Source organism: Haliotis rubra, unplaced genomic scaffold (assembly GCF_003918875.1).
Source record: "Haliotis rubra isolate DU_JTF1 unplaced genomic scaffold, ASM391887v1 Scf252, whole genome shotgun sequence".
Taxonomy (NCBI): Eukaryota; Metazoa; Mollusca; class Gastropoda; order Lepetellida; family Haliotidae; genus Haliotis; species Haliotis rubra.
In genome coordinates this window covers 63,282-82,415 of record NW_025766581.1, presented here as the reverse complement: position 1 = coordinate 82,415, position 19,134 = coordinate 63,282, and the positions used below count along the sequence as shown (strand labels likewise).

Genomic DNA, 19,134 nt, shown 5'->3' with positions numbered 1-19,134 from the left:
TGACACACATGTACCAGGGGCTGGCAAACAGTGACTCGCCATTGTGTGTAGTGATTGACTTCAACACGTGTCCAGCCATGTCCAGGATATCAACACATTTCCTCGTACCTGCTGCTAGACAGGAAGGATTCAGAACAGCCAGACTGTAGTATTCGGCAGGTGTTTTGGTGGTAGAGAGCAGCACCAGGTCAGGGGTCACTTCTACCGTTACAATCTGATGGGAGTGTGGGACAGCAACCATCACCTGCTTCTCATTCAACAGTGTTATCCCACGTGGAGAGTTATCCAGGGGAAGTTTACTATGGCATGACTGACTATTTCTTGTGAAGTATGATTTCACGCACTTGTTATTATAGTCCGTAACAACACATGTCTGTACACCATCTACAACCAGAACTGTCACGTCTTGCAGTTTAGTCTTCTCCTCATCACCCGCCACCCTCCCATCTATCGTGTCAACCAGCACTGGAGATGGCAGACATGTACCCTGACATGTGACGTCGATCTTCCCCAACTGCAGGTTATCTAAGACCTTCAGGACGTTGTCAGTGTCTGGTGTAAAGATCATGTCTTCTATTCTCCGGGTGTCTGCTGCCTCTGTATCCCTGACATCTTCCATGTCTACAGCTCCAGACTCCCAGGCCTGATACGCGTCATACAGGTCCATCTCACAGTCCGATACCAAGGCCTGGTCAATGAACTCACAATGTTGTCTGTACATCTGCATCTCGATCTCTTCCAGCTTCACATCAGCTTGGAGCTGACCAGAGTATGTCTGTGATATGTTATTTAGTTCATCCAAAAGTTGTGTTTCTTTCTGTTTAATCTTGTTAATAGCTGTCTGGCAGATCAACCTAATATTTTGAACAGCTGACTCTGTGATTTTGGAACTACTTTGGAGCTTCTCGTTTCGTATGTCTGCTTTCTTCGATCTCACTTTCAGTCTCTTCTCCATGCCAAGTCTCTTCTCAATCAGTGCTGCCTTCATCCCTGGCTTCATAGACTCAATGGTGACGACAGTTTTACAAGCTCTATGGTAGATGATGCAACATGTCTGACAGGCAGCCTTCCCACAGTCTTGACAGTGGAACTCAACACTGTTACTCTTGTGTTCCGTACACTTGATACTCCGTTTGACCTTTGACCTAGATGACAGGTCACATAGGTCATGGTTCAGTGACATGGGGGTCACCCGGTGTGTCTTCACACATTTGTCACAGAGGGCCACTTCACACTCAGGACACCACAAGACCCCTGGAGTTGTCTCCCCTAGTTGCTGACAGATCGTACAACAGGTGCTCGAGGTCTCTGTAAACACAAGTACACACGTACTTATTTTCGTTGAAATATGGAAAGGCTATGAAAGTAAGCAGGCTTTATTTTAACACAACACAAATGTCAATGTTATGTCTACCACTAGTCTTAAATACATACACATACGTAGATCACATTTTCACTTTACCTTGCACAGCTACCTCGGACCTATAGGTGTCAATCAGCTCCTTTATAATGATGCTGGGTTTGATCTGCCCCGCCCACTCCTCCACCGGCCTCCTGGGGTGGGGGACCTTGGTGTCTTGTCGACAGCAGGGACAGGGGATGGTCTTGGACTGTACAGCATCAGGTCTGGTTTGGATGTATGAGGTGACACATTTCCTGCAGAATGTGTGATCACACCTCAGTGTACACGGGTCTGTGTACATCTCGAAGCAGATGGAGCACGTCAGCAAATTATTCTTTACTTTGTTCTCTAGCCCGGCGGTCGCCATCTATAAAATTCACGTGTCAGAGTTCCTGTTCTATTTCAAAAATTACATACGAGATGCATTATTTCCAAGCATTTCTACAACATACGCGTGCACGTGGGTCACAACCCCGATTCGCCCTCATTCTGTTTCTGGGGTTTTCGGCATCATAACCTTGTTTCAGAGGCAAGAGTCACAGAACGGTCCCCATATTTGGGAACATGAATTAGCGACATGACCCACCTCTCCCTCATCGGTCAGGCATCGGATGGGTTGAGACATAACCCTATCTAAAGATACAAAGTGACCATAGGTAGCTTCCCCAAACATGAAATGAGGGAAACCGGATACGGGCCAGGAATGTCAGTTATTCTAATTAAAAGAATGTATATATAACTGTGAACCAGCAGTGCTAGGCAGGCCGGGCTGAAGCTGAGAGTTCAGGGCCACCTCCTGTACACCCTACCCGAATAAATCGCTGTGGACTTGTGTTCTGAACAGAAGACATATCCCCCAGAGCATCAACTAATCTGAGGCGCATATTATATACTTGTGGGGTTTCACCTAAGTAGCATCATTCTAGGCTTTCGCCCCTCACCAAGGTGACACCCTCAGAGAGAATACTGTACAATGTTATCCTATCCTAACATGGCTTCCAAGGGAGATGCTGCTTGGGTGCAGACGGTTGCGATGTTATTGTTTACCATGACATCATCAGCAATGACACAATAACTGGAACAATAACGGACACAACTGGAACTGCCTACCGCTTTATGACAACATATCATTTACACATTTCGACGGTGGGGTAGCCTATTAGATAAAGGTTTGCCCGTCACGCCGAACACCTGGCTTCGATTCTCCATACGGGCACAATGTGTGAAGCCCATTTCTGCTATCCCCCGCCGTGCTATCGGCGCATAATAGAGAAGACATGTAAAGGCGTCAGAAATGTAGAGCTCCACTTCTACATTGAACACGGGTATATTGAGTAATGCACACTGTCGACGTGCTCCATGGCAACAACGTACATATGGACTAATTACATGTAGGAGGAGCGATATGCTCGCCGAATGACGCCATTGTTAATATTATTCATCACTGCAATAATATTAACCATTACTGAGGTTAAATCTGTAAACATGTAACCCTTCATATACATGCTTAGTTTGACCATTTTACATATTTGGGAATAGCATGATATGGGACAATATGATCAAGGAAACACTGTACTTGTGTACTATAAGGCTACCTGTACGGTACTGTACTACCGAGGTAAAGTCTGTAAACATGTAACACTTCATATACATGCTTAGTTTGACCATTTTACATATTTGGGAATAGCATGATATGGGACAATATGATCAAGGAAACACTGTACTTGTGTACTATAAGGCTACCTGTACGGTACTGTACTACCGAGGTAAAGTCTGTAAACATGTAACACTTCATATACATGCTTAGTTTGACCATTTTACATATTTGGGAATAGCATGATATGGGACAATATGATCAAGGAAACACTGTAACACTATACTACCTGTACGGTACTGTACTACCGAGGTAAAGTCTGTAAACATGTAACACTTCATATACATGCTTAGTTTGACCATTTTACATATTTGGGAACAGCATGATATTTGACAATGTTATCAAGGAAACACTGTACTTGTGTACTATGAGGCTACCTGTACTGTACTGTACTACCGAGGTAAAGTCTGTAAACATGTAACACTTCATATACATGCTTAGTTTGACCATTTTACATATTTGGGAATAGCATGATATTTGACAATGTTATCAAAGAAACACTACTTGTGTACTATGAGGCTACCTGTACTGTACTGTACTGTACTACTGAGGTAAAATCTGTAAACATGTAATACTTCATATACATGCTTAGTTTGACCATTTTGCATATTTGTGAACAGCATGATGTAAGAGTGAGTGACAAAGGAAACACTGTACTTGTGTACAATGAAGCTATCTGTACTGTACTGTGTACTACCGAGGTAAAATCTGCAAACATGTAACACTTCATACACAGTCTTAGTTTTGACCGTTTTACATATTTGTGAACAGCATGATATTTGACAATATGATCAAGGAAACACTGTTCTTGCATACTATGAAGCTACCCGTACTGTACTACTGAGGTAAAGTCTGTAAACATAACTCTGGGAATAAAAACATGGGGAAAAAATTCTATTTATAAACGTATTTTGTGATTGTCTCTATTCAGTAAGTTTCAGGGCTGGGTGGCACAACAACACAGCCAGGTTGTAATGTCAAAACGAAAGTAGGTGACTGCCTTGTTACAACCGGTATACAATCACCTAGATATTTGTAGAATAGTATTACAAAAACAATAAATCCATGGTGTCAGTTTGACAAGATCTACGTTTAGGTAAACGACAAAAGGCACCTGAATGTCTACCTTTCCTATAGGTGTGTCCAAGTGTGATTACTGCACTGTTTCAAGAAGTCTTTTCCATAACCGTTCACGCAGCTGCACTCGCCCTCACTCGGTCGCAGTTCGGCTCTGTCAGTAAAACGTTGCCCGGCACAATTCATTCCATTCCATTCGTCACATCTCGCCGCACTCCAAGAACGATTCGGCTTGTCCCGGAATGACACGAGTTGGTCACGAATGAGAAAGAGGCGAGTAGTTACGAATGAATTATTGACCCAGCATAATACTATATGTAGAACAGCTCAGGTAGTGGAGGAACGATTGTGTAGATGTGTAAAACAATTTACAGTTGAGGATTTTATTTATAACGCTGTAATTCAGTCAAAGTGAATACAGTTTAACTTTAAAAATCTGCACTCGCCCTATAGGGTGAGAAATATAAACTTTCCACTCGTCCTTCTAGAATTGTACTTGCCCTAAGGTCATGCATCACAACGAATATAAATTTAAATTATATTATTTCTAAATGTTTGCTTCTTTTAAAACTGCAATAAACATTACTTACTTTGTCTTCCGTACAAACTCTTTGACAAAATTGAATTCTTTCACCATTTAAGATAGCTGAACTTCAAGGAAAAACGAAAAATGTTACTTTTGGGTCAGAAAACGTACTCGTCCTCCAGGACAAGCAAATTAAGTTTTTCACTTGCCCGAAACACATTTTACTCGTCAATACGAGCGGACGAGTGGAATTTCGAGCCCTGACTGTTCTGTAATTATAAATTGTTTTGTTTGTCTGTTTGTTGTTCTATGGTGGCTCATTCGGGCCATCGCTTTATCGCCCTGTAAAATCTAGGCCATATCGCGACAAAGCGACAGTACGACACGACATTACGATATGGTGACACGATATAGCGATATTGCGATACAGCCCAAAAACCAAATAGCGATAACACGACACGATATGACGATAGCAAGACACGACATGGCGATAACTCGACACGACAATGCGATAACACGACACGAAATGGCGATAACACGACACGAAATGGCGAAATGGTGATACTGCGATAAAGCGATAATGCGATATAAACAGGCGACACGGTGATATTGCGACATAACGATATGACGAAATAGCGATACTGCGATAAAACGAAATTGCGATAATGCGAAATGGTTATACGCGACATGGCGATACTGCGATATGGCGATAAAGCGATATATTCATCTTTATATGAGTTTGTGTGTATGTGGTATGTGCGTGTGTGTGTATGTGTGTGTGTGTGTGTGTGTGGTGCGTCCATGTTGTATTTGAATTAGTATCGTATTACCTTTAGTCAGAAAGCAAACACTTTCTAGGGATTTCACGTAATGATAATATTCGGTGTATGCAAGTGGATTTTATCCAATAGTAATCTCCTATGCGTGCACAGCATGAATATGGTGCTAGTGTGTAACTCATCGTCTGAATCATCAAAATGCTGCAACAACCGAATAATACATACAGAAAGAAACAAACATGATCGACGAAGCACCGCGAAAAGAACATAAAAAGATGGAGTGGTTATTATTATTTATGACTGGATCTCTTATAGCAGCTGTTCAACTTCGGCGTCATATCACCATTAAGTAAAGCACAACGGAACAACGTCGGCGAATGGAATCATTGTTCCATCCATAAGTGTAGAAAATGACACTAAATGTAAAAATGTTTGATTTATTTACCAGTTTTCTTTAAATGGTCATTACTAGCATATCATTTGGCTGATTTTATTCAATCTGATTTTGTTATTGTACAAATTATCATTGTCTTATCTTTAAAACCATCGTATGAGGGGCGGTAAATGGATAAAGTTTGTTATTGTACATGGGCACAATTTATCATTGTCTTATCTTAAAACCAAACTCAAAAGACCATCGTATGAGCTACAACCAAAAAGTGTTATTAATACATTGCATGTACAAAATAAGGTTCTGCTGTTTTAAAATAAAGTGTACTATTCAGCTTTTTCTCGAATTGCGTAAACTGTCATGCCGTTTTGGGGTACATGTGTTTTAAGGCCTATGACAAACGGCTTATTAACATCTGTAGCGCGTATACGTGTTGTAACTAAATATACACATGAGCGTTAATTAAGCATCACCTGAAACTAAGGGCTATTGTAAACCTTTTATTTCAAACAGGCGATCATACTAGAATGCACGAATGCACATGTTAAGCACGTGCTTCACCCAACATATAAAAACGCAGTGGGTCGCAGGTTCATGTTCTGCGAACGCGCCTAGCACATTGGGGTATATATTGCAGTATGTGCACTCCGAACTGATATATAAGATGGCAGTACAAAACATCAACGTTTCTTGACAAGGCAAGACTTTCGGTAAATGGAAAGTTATTGGCATTGATGACGCCCCATGCCAAGTCAGCATCGGTGCTAAGGTTAACATTAACGGTTGTTAGCTGACTTGTAAGGAAGCACGTGGTCACCGGTGAACTGAAGGATCGTTCAAGACCTGAAAGATCGAGAAGGCCAATGACCTTGATGTTGATTCGACGCAATCCCATGCCTCATGCCGAGGAATTGCGCCGGAAAAGGAAATTGGCTGGTCAGGGGTATGTCGTCCGATTAGACTCGAGCCGTCATCGCTCATTTGGAGAACAACGCCATCGAAACATTACCCTGACGCACAAGGAAGAAGAAGAAGAAGAAGGGTTTATTTTTTGTATAAAGGCCATACGACCCATCGTACAAGGTGGTACAATAGTGATTTTGGTTACCATTTTCATACAACAACGCTAACAGGAGCAGAATAAACATGTTCTAAGAACTGGACAAAATTATTTATGCTGTTATTGTCGGATGATATACATATGCTGCGAAGTGAATAATAACATCCATGGACCGTTTTCGGAATGTAACGCCGACGCATATCCTCATAGCGTTTACAAATATAGACAATATGGATTTCATTCTCAATACTTTTACAGTGTTTACATAATACAATATCATCATTGCAGGAGGCAGTACCTCTTCTAATATATTTGATACCTAGTGCATTACACCCTGATCTAAATAATGTGAACAGACGCTTGCACTTATTACTTATGTTCAATGATAAATATTTTTGACAGGTCAACAGAGATTTATGGGACTTATAGAAGGACAGCGAAGGAACATCTAGGGACAAATGCCACTCTTGCATAGAGCAGTTGTTAATTCTTTCAGTAAACATATATAGAAACATTTTTGTATCCCCGACATCTTGTGAAATCCAAGCTATACCAAAGCCAAGATAAAATAACAAATCACTGACATGCCGAGCCCATGTGGGACGTTTCCTGAATTCAACAGATAATAAAAAATTATAACATTGATATGGATATCTACTTTGATGCATTCTCAATAATCTTAGCCAGTATTTAATACATTTGACATAACACACATTGCTTAAGGGTGCCCTCCCACATTCCCCATATGCAACAGCATTAGATGGAGAAGGAGCCCCGATATGAACACCATCAACCATCTCTGAGACTATCTTGAACGACAAAATAGAGCTGGAGGTCCTCCTGTACAAAATCTGCAGGATTGGCGCATACACTCCATGAAAAATGGCAAAGCATTTCGATCCTTAGACTTCGAGGCATGATTGTCAGTATGAGGAGGAGACTGACAGATGTTATCCGTGCGAGGGGTGGCAACACCAGGGACTAATGCGGTCGCCAGTGGTGGTTCATACAATCATAGTAAACAATTATATTATTTGAGAACTGTTTGACAATTAGATTGGTGACGTAGTCATGGTGACCATACTTTCCGGCATTGTCCAACAAATTCAGTTTTGTTTTTGTTTTAATCAGAGGAAAATATTTCTGTTAACATTTTAATACGCGGGATCTTGTTTGTTTTTCAACGTGTAGTATTTCCGTACTTATTTAGATAAAATGTGGGTGGTGCTTCATATAATCCTTTTGTGTACATGACCATATCCACACAAGTTTGTAACTGTTTGTTTCCAAATCGTTTTCCAGTGGCATCATGTTATAACAACTACAAGACAGCATGCTTAATACCATAAACCAGTCTTTCATGATCTATAAATATCTATATAGACAGATTGAAACCCTTGCACATTAATCATATACATTTATTATATATCTGAATTTATACTTTATAAACTAGATTTTTCACCCCAAAATAAAATGTTTACATTCCCATACATATACTTTTCCAGTAAAATCCTAATGTTCTAGCCTCGACAAATCTGATAAAAATAAATGAATTGGACCTACTTTTGTATCAAATACTTTAATCCAATCATGTGTAATATTATAGAACAAACTTTATGATAACAACTAAAAAGCCCGGGATACAATATTACACATAACTTCTTTGAGTAGCATTTTAGAAGTTGGGAAGTACAATGTAGAACAAACTTTATGGATAACAATTTCTTTTTATTCGTGAGTGCGAATGACTATTTGGACAATATTTTTTACAAATAAAAAGCCAGATTTTTGAAACCGTATATTGTTTATATAATTGTATTAATGTTATGTCATTAATCATGAAAGGCATTTCTACATCATTAGTATTATTTTGATACTGTTTTGTGGTATCTTTGATCCGCTTCACTTTGTCAACATATATGTTTATCTCGTAAAAGAGAGAGCTGTTCAATTTCCAAAATCCACGGCCTTTTTCACATCACTGAATTTCAAAGCCATCCAGTGTAATGAGTGGTCTACCCTATAGCTTGGATCTATACCTGTGTTTGTGACAGAATTCTCAAGACTTCTTGATAAAAGGAATTAGTCCACTCTAGCTTGTTTTATAAGGTTTTGATGGCGCCACGTATATCACTCTTGTAAAGGGTTATTATCTCCACGGATCAATAACATGAAATTCTTCAATATATTCTAGCAATACATTTCTCACCTTAGTGTTATTTACATGCTTGTTGTTATAAAGATCAAGTTCAATATCTTGGATAATGTTCCAATTACCACAAATAATCAAATACTCTGAGTCGAAGCGTTTGATGATATCAAATATGTTATGGATACATTTTTATTGTGACCATACACCGATATCAAAGTAATTGTTCTTTCTTCAATTTCTATTTTTAATGATAAGTAGTTTCCAAATTCTTCATCTTTAATTTCTTCTATAATTTTGAATTCAAAGTTCTTATTGAATAAAATTGCTACTCCTATGGAGTTACTTCTATAGGAACTGAATTTACAATGTCTTGATCACCATACATGTTCCATATTACGTTCTAAATCGGATGTAAAGTGGGTGTCTTGTAGACAGTATATACAGTATGTGCTTTTCAAATATTCAAACACATCTCTGCTTTTGTTCACATTGTTTAGGCCTTGACAGTTATTACAATATATTTTTACACTGTCTAACATGTTGGGTATTTTCTATGCTTAACCAAGTAGATGAAATGTGTGCCAACCATAGGTAATTCAGTATTTGATGGGCAATGTTTAGTACCTGGGTTTTTACAAAAACATGAAAAAAGGTAAACTTGGTAAAATAACAATTCATTAGAAACACCCAAAAAACCTCCGAAAGCTCCAACCACCTATGACTGGGGCTATAGAAACCTCGTTTCTAAACAAACTTCGCCAAACCTTGTCCTCTGTAAATATAATTCAAGTTGTAGTACATGTATATATCTGTCTGGTTTAAAGCCAGACTGAGAGTATCAAATATTAATATCAAGCACGTTACTAACACGTTCTTCTGCGACTGAATCTCGTCTTTACCGAATTTCCGGCAACACATATGTTGTTTCATACGTCCGTGAGTGTCTTTTCATGATAATTCATAACTGTAGAAACAAAACAATACCACAATACATAAAAAGTTCATGAATGTCCATCCATTTCTTGTAAGTGAACTTGCTCAACTGACACCCGTCTCTACACCACGTATCGGGCAATCACAGTCACGTACTGCACGTGCCGCATCAAGTTGCAGTGGCGGCATTTGTTTACAAAACATGAGTGACGTGTGAAAATACAATTATTGTACATCAAATTTTGTAATATCACACACACACACACACACACACACACACACACACATATATATATATATCAATACATACACACATATACATACACACACACATATATACATATATATATATATATATACATACAGAGAGAGAGAGTGAGTCTAAACTTCTGATGGGTAGTGCGCGCGCGCGCACACACACACACACACACACACCAATTTTGGTGCAGCTAAAAATTAGAGCTTAAACAAATTTGCATATTGAGGCTCATATAAATAAAGGCATTGGAATGCGTTGATTTATGTTCCCTGAATGTTGTCCTTGAGAGGTATTACAATATATTTTTACTTTGTCTAACATATTGGGTATTTCCTATGTTATCCACGTAGATGAAATGTGTGCCGAGCATAAGTAATTCAGTATTTGATGGGCAATGTTTAGAATCTGATTTTTAACTAAAACAAAAATTGAAGGTACACTAGGTAAAGTAACAATTCATTATTAGCTTCCGAAAAAACAAACCAAAGGCTCCAACGACTTATGACAAGGGACATAGGAAGCTCGTTTCCAAACTAACTTCACCAAAACCTGTCCTCTGTAAATATAACTCAACTAGTAACAACATCTGTCTGGTTTAAAGCCAGAGTATCAAATATTAATATCAAGAACGTTACTTACTAGTTTTCTGCGAATGACTTACTCAGTCACTTATTCACGTGTTCATAGTCTGTCTCACAGTCCCTGAACCACATTATTGTCCCTACAGCCTAGCCCTCGCTGCAATGTTAAGGCCCTAAATGAGGCAAGTCTAGATTTCCCCAGGTTATTTTATTATAGGATATTTATTTAGCGCACATATCCACGCAATAAGTACATGCTCAAGGCGTTGATATTTTCCCCCTCGATATCAATGGATGTCAATCTCCACGGCACATCGTATTATCAATCTCAAGTCTCCGGGGAGCATACAACTCTTGCAGCCACTAGGCGCACCGAGTTATTGCGGCTTTCTCATCCTTACGAGGTACCCACTGACAGCTGGGTGGACTGGGACACAGTCACAGTACTTGGTAAGAGTTCCTCCCGTTCCCCCATCCCAAATAATATTTATAGATATACTAAAATTATTAACAAAACTTAACACAACAATTACTAGAAAACTCACAAAATGACTAAAAGTCCAAAATTTACGTTAGGGTTAGGTTTCGGGTTAGGTTTAGAGTTAGGTTTCGTGTTAGGTTTAGGGTTGGGGGAACGGAAGGAACTCTTTCCCAGTACTTTGTCCAAGTTTACTGCACGTTGTTGTACCCGCAACTAGGTGTTTGCACGTATTCATGTCGCCACCATCTGGTCATATACCAACGATTCGTGGATTCTTTTATTGTTTTGTTTGTTTGTTTGTTTGTTTGTTTGTTTGTGTGTGTGTGTGTGTGTGTGTGTGTGTGTGTGTGTGTGTGTGTGTGTGTGTGTGTGTGTGTGTGTGTGTGTTTCATGGGGGTCGATCCCCTCCTTTTGAAAGTGACTTAAGACCACATTAAAAAAATAACAATTGCGTTGGCGGAGCCAAGGGGGGTTCAGGGGATGGGGAACCCGTCCCTTTCAAAATTCCTGGATCCACCCATGCACAGGGTTGTGTCTACTGTACACTAGGGGTTGTTACAACACTGAAAGAGTCTACACACAAGGTTGTCTCCAAGGTTTCCACACCCGATCACAGGCTCGATCCCGACACCTCAAGCTCTCTGGATCACTAGCCTGGCGCCTTAGCCAGATCGCCCACCATGCCCCAGGTTCTAAATCTCTTGACTCACTGGGGGTCCTTTTCAGTTTAAATGGGTTTATTTGTTACAACCAAAATTATATATATTCAGAGTTGCTTAACTTGTTCACTACAATTGTTAATGCAAGAACACAGAAGCTGATACTCGCATCAACAGGGTTTATTGTAATACTATTAACATTAGATTTTACAGTTCATTGTACATGGCTGTGACTGAGGATTACACAGATGAATATTAGTTGCTTTGAGTTTAGTATAGTTGTTACGTTGATGAGGTTCAGAAAACTAAAATAAACAATAGCTTTCTATAAATTCAGAAAATGTACAAGTTTCATAGTACATAATATATTCAATATTTAATTCAAATGAAATATGAATACACTGAAATTGCAAAATTAACAACCACAAATTTACAAATAATTGTGTCGAAATATAGTTTTTGCACTAACCAATTTATATTGGCATATACACAATTTCATGGGCATAGAGCCCAGGTCACAAAAAAGATGAAGTTAAGGAACGTTGGTCACGGAGAGGTCCTGGATGGGTGACCGTGTGGGGTGCAGATTTTCATCAGGCCTCTGGGGTACGAGGTACGGGTCAGACGACCAGAAGTCTGAATGCAGCTCACCTCTATGCTGCGGAGGGCTCTCATCATTGCCCTGACAGCAATGGATTTGAGTAAAATGGGTTCACCGACAGCACGAGTTAAAATCAACTAAAATTTGTACTCCTTCACCTCTGCGTTACAACATATAAAGAAGGATCCGCGTGAATGACAGAAAATACTCTTCAGGGCAGATGCATTATCTTCTGAAGTGAGAAGATCTCTGACAAACTCTCCCGTCTCTGTCAGCTGTATGATGGTATTATAGTTACTGTTGACCACTAGAATGTCTCCCGTCCTGGTCGTGGTAATTCCCTGCGGAATGCCAAGCGCTCTGTCTCCTTCTGGGGCGTATCTCCACACAACATCCCCCTCAGACGTCAGACATGTCACAGACTTCTCCCCCCAGTCAGACACAAGTATGTTGCCTTTGTTGTTGACGTAGATGTAATCGGGGTAGCTGAAGAGCTGCATATTGTTGTGTGTTGTAACTGACCTCAACACCAGTCCCGACATATCCAGGATATCAACGCAATAGTCTGTACTTGCTGCAAGCGATGACGGACTCAGTACAGCCAGACAGTAGTACCCGATACGTGTTGTGATGGTTGAGAGTGGCACTAGGTCCGGGGAGACAGCCACTTTCAGTATCTGGCATGATTCGGGGACAGCAACAAGTACCTGCTTCTTCTCCACCTGGGTTACTCCCCACGGAGATTCCTTCAGACGACGTGAAGTGCAACGCCACGTGTTGTTTCTGGAGTAAAACGATGTTATACAGTTATTGTCCCCGTCAGCGACTACAACTGCCTGTACACCTTCTACGACGAGGACTGCGATGGCACGGATATTAAATAAGATCTTGCCCCAGATCTTCTTGGTATCAATGGTGTTAACTAGCTTGGGTGCCTTCAGATTACACCTTTCGGGGTTTTTATTGTGGACCTTCTCCCTTTCTGGAATTGGCTCGTCGCTTTCCCCCTTTCCCCCCTTTTGCTTGGTTTCAAGTTCAAAGAGGTCATGGTCACTTGACATAGGGCTGACCCAATGTATCTTCACGCATCTTTCGCAGAGGACCATTTTGCATTCTGGACACCACAAATTACCTGTAGTTATCTCCCCTAGTTGCTGACAGATTGTGCAGCAGTTATTCGTCAACACTGCAAAAATAATTCAACAAAGAATTATTATTCTAAGATATTTTTAGGAACAAGTGGAGACACTTGACAAATGAAATCTATTTCAGTTCAGTAAATATAACACAGTTCAGTTTATATAACATTTATTTACTGTTAATATATTAATGATATACGTGATCAATCTGACAGCAGTTACGTTTACCATGTGTCAGTTTGTAACTTACTAGTGAGGCATACGTTTTCTCCTTAACACACTTTATTTTCTAAATTTGATCTATAAATTTTTACTGTTACACGTTAGCGCAATTTTCTATTCGTGAAATATTTTATAAACAGAATTTTTAAGTTTAATCTTCCTCGAATTACCCAACACCTCATGTCACATGACATATGATCTGTTTTGATCAAATTAAATCAATATATAAATAATACCACTGCTTGACCATATAGATTTCACTTAACCTGGTTTGTCAGTCAACTTCTGTATAATGATGCTGGGTTTGATCTGCCCCGCCCACTCCTTCACCGGCCTGCTGGGGTTGGGGACCTTGGTATCTTGTCGACAGTTGGGACAGGGGATGGTCTTGGACTGTACAGCATCAGCTCTGGTTTGGATGTATGAGGTGACACATTTCCTGCAGAATGTATGATGACACCTCAGTGTACACGGGTCTGTGTATATCTCGAAGCAGATGGAGCAAGTCAGGAAATTATCTTTTACTCTCTTCTCCAGCCCGGCGGTCGCCATCTGTAAGATACACATGCAGTTTGTGTCTTTTTATTTTAATACAAATAGTTTACATTTTACTCACTACAGATTCCATAAGCAGTAAAGATACATCTGAACACACAAGCATTTGCATGCGAAGCCGAATACGAACGCGCGCGAACACACATACATACATAGCCTACATATGATGCATGCATGTATGTATGTAGGCATGTGTACGGTGTGATATGTAGCATGTGCCAGAGTATGTCCTTATGTCCGAGGAAACGTTGACATTTTCCCCACATTTATTCATTCAGATTAAGAATAAATATGTTGACAGCAAACAGACGAAGTAATGGACAAGAGTTACTTCCCTTTACTTTTTTAAAAACCTCAACAATACCGGTGCAGATAAGCAAGTTACAGGAAATGTGTTCCAAATGATGTCTTACTCACACCACATAAAAGCTAGTTTAACATCTCAGTTATCCACTTGGAAAAAAGGTTATGTCTTCTTAAACAATCGGTAACACAACATTGTGTTCTAACACTATGATGTGTTTGTGATGCTGACGATTTGGATAAGGAAGCGTATTGGTTTGGGGGCATTTCGCGCCGACAGTAAACCTTAACTGAATGTATAGTCTGTTTGGCTCAAAAGCGGACCGGTGAATTGCAATCTAACTCGAAAACCAATAAACATATAATACTCAATGAAACGCTGATCATAATGAAAACATCAGACCTACTCTGTGATTTGTTTGCAGAATTTATGTCCTAAAAATAAAAAAGTTGTTTGACAAACTATCATTATAATATCGAGACAATTCACTATATGTTACGAGGGGCCATCGTTTATAGTGATAACGAAAGTAAACAACTTCCGCGTTAAATGCTCAAGTATCACTGATTTCAAGACGTACTGACACTCGTATATTCAGAGTCTGTCAGATCATCAATAACATTTGACAAAACACAATAACCGGTATCAGGTATCAGCTTGACAATACGTAGTTTACAGAAAATGACAAGCAATGACTTAGTCTACCTTTCCGCTGGCTGTGTGTTCGGGCGTGTTTTGTCACAATCGGTTGAACTCGCCGTTTTCCGTAAATGTTCTGTTGACAGGGCGGTTATTGGCCTTTATTGACTCTCTGTAAAACACGCACCCGGTGTTGGTAGGAAATTCAGATAATTTGTAAACATAAATTAAGGAAACATTGATACAGGGCATCCACACAGGAGCAACACAGTATCATATTTTCATTTAAATGCCAAACACACTAAATGTACATTGTCAAGAAAATAACTTTCAGAAAATGTTGGAAACAGTATAAACAACACTGGCTTCAATTATTTCCCTGTCATGCTATTTATGCACACGTCAAATGTCTTATCGAAAGTAGAAAAACATTTTCCTGCTGCAGCTATGTGTTATTTTCTGTGTATGGAAAATGGAATGTAACGAACTCGTCAGGACTTCAGGTATGTTTCACACAGGTAAAATATTGATTTTAGATCCACTTATGTTTTTCAGTGACACAGTATTCTTACTCTGCGCAGTCTCTTTGTTTCCGGAACGAGAGACCAGCTAGAAATCTTTCAAATGAATAGTTTGCCCTCAGACTTCATATATTCAACACATAGTCGTTGCCAGTTAGGTAGGGCACCGGACGTACTGTCTAGTAATTACAACCCCATGAAGATCCGGGCTAAAAGTGGTCTTCAGGAACCCATGCTTGTCCTAAGAGGCAAATAACGGCATCGGGTGGTCAGGCTAGCATTGTTGGCACATGTCAATCAGTCAAACAGTCCAATCTCACTAGGTGGGTACATTGTCACCTCATTCTCCTCTCAGCAGGAGAGTTGTCAAACGTCTCACCATGGTGGGTAGTCATACTTACATACTTACACTTCACTACCTGGGTTATAAGACTTGCACTGTAGGACCTTTATTTTAATACCTGTATTCTTACACTGTCTTATGGTTTGTTAGAAGCATGCTGTGTCTCACTTAAGCCGAGCCGTGAAGATCCGGGTTAGAACTGATCTTCAATAATCCATGCTTGTCGTAAGAGGGAAATAACGGGATCTGGTGGTCAGGCTCGCTGACTTGATTGACATGTCATCGAATCCCAGCTGCGTAGACCGATTCTCATGATGTTGAGCACTGGATTATCTGGTCCAGACTCGATTATTTACAGTATTCCGCCATATAGTTGGAATATCGCTGAGTTGAGCGTTAAACAAGAAACAAACAAGACAAAAGTAATTGCATCTCCATGACACCGGTGTACATGACAGTAGAATCCACTGAATTTCATTGGTCATCTTTCAAGATAACCAGTATATCATATTTCATGAATGGGTTTCTCTGCCATTGCAAGTTTCATGCAAAGAGTGCAATGATTTCTAGTTATACAATGGGGATAATTTCGTTCCATGGTCTTTTCTTGCCGACTGTTTCATGTTGTTAATATCTGTTGTGTCCGACATAAATCATCCATGAAGAGATTATTCAATGCCATACATTGCGTTTGTAAGTTCTCCACCATTCTCCAGTATGTTTTAGTTGTAGCGTTTTGCATTTGTTTTGGGTCACTTAAAGAAATACCGAAAAAGCGAAGAAATATTCCCCCAACATTAGTGAACAGTGTTTGATGATGCTCATAAATGATTCCTCGTTTTCAAATAGAAATTGAGTTCATGATATCACCTCCCGGTATAAGCTGTCTAAACTATCCTGTATGCAACTGTTCTGTTCCTACATATTCTGATAATGTCAAACAACAAACGCGATGGAGCTGAAACGCCTGCTGTATTTCATAGAAATCCGTATATTATTACTTTTTGCCATATGAAAATACTTTTTACCCAGTTAAAGTTGTAATGCACGTGCAACACGATCACAGCCCGTGCTTGAATAATGAAAATTCAAGCAAATTTCCATCGCCTTATCCGGACCATGAATGTAACCGTTTTGCCTAGTCTCGCTAGACGTCAAGGACGACATTGCTAATCAGGCTGAAAAACGACCTAACCTTAGTCAGAAACTATCATCGAAAACGAATAATTATCACAACTTGAACTCAGCTTGGATTGTCAGCTTATTATTGTCCTGGTGCCGTTACACAAAAAGCACAAATGCCTTCTTTTTTAACAAAGCCAAAGAGAATATTATGGATATATTTTTCTTGTTTCTTTTGTTCAGTTTCAGAATGAATATTAGACAATTTGTGTCATGCTCAAGAAATAAAAACGTTTCCGCGTTTCGACGAAAGTCGACGACATACTGCCTTCAAAACGCAAATAATCCAAAGCAGCTCAACTGTTATGCTCCCGAAATGAAGTCAAACTATTGTTAAAGAATCACATAAATCAAAAGGCTCTTGGAGGAATTTAATGACGTGTATACCTTACGCTCTGTAGGCGATTCCCATCGACATCGACATTGACAAAAGACAAGTGAACGAATATAGAGAAAGAAAATGTTGCCTCGGTTTAACGCCGGGTCAAATAAACTAGCAAACTCTCAAAAGTAAATTTAATCTTTATCCCCGAAACAACCCACTAATGGATTGTAACTATCCCACTGTCTAATGTCTGTTTTCAAATGAAAACTATAGCCTATATGTCATGAATCCTTGAACAGTGCTCAATTAATCCACATAGAACTTGCTTGAGTTACGAGAGGGTATAAAAAAATTCTAATTATCACCAAGACGTATTCAGGGGAAAAAATTATCATGATTCCTTGTCGTTAAGACTTCTATATACACAGGCCCAATCCAGAGTTTTCCTAACATTTCTTGACCTTGTGCAGACGCCTGAATAGAACCCCTGATTTCATGGAAAACCAACCCCACCTCTTGAATGACCTCATTGATATCGTCAAAACGGCGTCCACTTCTTGGCGCATCTCTGAGGGACATATGCCCGGTTTGAAAATCCTTTTTCAATCTCACAACACTATCATAAGATCTTCACAATATACAGATTTTATCTCCTCGTGAATCTGAGAAGTCTTCAAGTGCAATATACAGATTTTATCTCCTCGTGATAAACTCTGTGAAGAAGTAAATAGTGCCAACCCTTCAAGTGCAAAACTTGATAACTTTGGCACTGCGCGCAACAGGGGACGTTTCACAGACACTGAGACTACTGGATCGTATGCCATACACCTTTCTAAGTTGATAACACTGCGCGCGCGTTTCACGCAAGTCATGATCATGAGCAGAGACGTAAGGTTTCCTTTTCACCACATGTCTCGGCTTTTAACCATAAGTGGTATGCATTATCATACTATGTTAAGATCATATTGTCCTGTCTAGGTATAGGTTCAACCACTATCACCACTGATGTGTTTCACCGAGTCATCATGCGGTCCATTTAATTGCTGAAAATGACCTTTAAGTGAATATGGTATGTCTCAACTAGACAATATAAGCTATATCATCAGGTTTGGGTGAAGATCGTGTATATTGATACTGAATATTCTATGAGGAAGAAACTCCGAAAACTGACAAACAGTTTCAGAGTTCCTGTGGTCCTAGTCCATCCATACATTAGTCAATGTATATATGTCTCCTGGGTTTCATGCATGGGGTTTCTTTGAACTTCAGCTGGTTCAGCACACTGTTGAGATCAAGTAGTCGTTGTGTAGCTCAGGTCATCCCAGGAATCTCCACAACAGCTGGTGTGT

The 19,134-nt window shown here is 39.7% G+C and overlaps 3 protein-coding genes across 4 annotated transcripts in view; all 3 read right to left on the bottom strand.

Annotated features, from left to right (window-relative positions):
* LOC124279546 (protein wech-like) overlaps nucleotides 1-15,547 on the bottom strand; it is a 44,490-nt gene extending 28,943 nt beyond the window's left edge. Inside the window, exon 1 of one of the 2 annotated variants that reach the window (XM_046715369.1) lies at nucleotides 15,481-15,547. The gene's annotated coding sequence lies outside the window, so the exon portion shown is untranslated. Of the gene's footprint in view, nucleotides 1-4,182; nucleotides 4,277-15,480 lie in introns of those variants that run through there. The other variant, XM_046715368.1, reaches the window with a different exon arrangement.
* LOC124279579 overlaps nucleotides 1-19,134 on the bottom strand; it is a 132,558-nt gene that overhangs the window by 75,545 nt on the left and 37,879 nt on the right. The gene's annotated exons all lie outside the window — the stretch shown is intronic.
* The window catches only part of LOC124279547, a 128,391-nt gene that overhangs the window by 105,802 nt on the left and 3,455 nt on the right, over nucleotides 1-19,134 (bottom strand). The gene's annotated exons all lie outside the window — the stretch shown is intronic.